Raw genomic sequence first — 1,077 nt, 5'->3', positions numbered from 1 at the left:
AGCAGGAACTGAATCTTCTGCGGCAGGAGCAGGAACAGAATCTTCTGGAACAGGAACTGAAACTTCTGGAACAGGAACTGAGTCTTCTGCAGCAGGAGCAGGATCTTCTGCGGCAGGAACAGGATCTTCTGCGGCTGGAACAGGATCTTCTGCGGCAGGAGCAGGAACAGAATCCTCTTGGACCCCCTCGGAACAGGAGAGGTGAGGAGCGTCCGACGGGACCCCCTCGGAACAGGAGAAGTGAGGATCCACCTCAGGGACTGCGTGCATCGTGGGATCCACCTCAAAGGCTGCATGCAGTGTGGGATCCACCTCAGGGGCTGCGTGCAGTGTGGGATCCACCTCAGGGGCTGAGTGCAGCGTGGGATCCACCTCGGGGGCTGAGTGCAGCGTGGGATCCACCTCGGGGGCTGAGTGCAGCGTGGGATCCACCTCGGTGGCTGAGTGCAACGTGGGATCCACCTCGGGGGCTGCGTGCAGCGTGGGATCCACCTCGGGGGCTGCGTGCAGCGTGAGATCCACCTTGGGGGCTGCATGCAGCGTGGGTTCAGAGATGGCAGTGACTACAGGGATTTTTAAAGTCCCTATCTTTGTTAGTAATAGATTGTAGTCAGGGAGCCGTGCAAGACCAGGAATAGATAATAAAAAATCCTCCATCTGGGACAACACGATGTCGATGGAAGCCGGGTTATCTTTAGTTGAACGGAATAAATCTAGTAATGTTTGGTTTATTTGCATAATTTCATCGGGTGAAAATGAGAATATGAAAGGAATGTCTCTATGTGGGGGTGTGGTGACGGGTGCCGCCCCCACCGGAAACCTGGAACGGCGGGGCACCAGGCCCTGGGGCGGAAACGACAGAGTCCCACCGGAGGGAGGGACTGTGCGGCGGCCGGGCGAGCCATGGAGTCTTGGTGCGCTGGCACTTAGACTCTGAACTCTGAGAGGTGAGAGGCACCACCGGGAGAGTGGTGGCCGGAGAGTGGGGCCCGAGAGCGGAGCAGAGTGGCCCAGGTCGGAGGCACGCTGGGACTTAGGCTCTGCTCACTTGGAGGTGAGGCACCTCCAGGAGAGTGG

Source organism: Nematolebias whitei, chromosome 10 (assembly GCF_014905685.2).
Source record: "Nematolebias whitei isolate Nwh7 chromosome 10, NemWhi1, whole genome shotgun sequence".
In the NCBI taxonomy this organism is placed as follows: domain Eukaryota; kingdom Metazoa; phylum Chordata; class Actinopteri; order Cyprinodontiformes; family Rivulidae; genus Nematolebias; species Nematolebias whitei.
Note: the sequence above shows the minus strand (reverse complement) of the source record.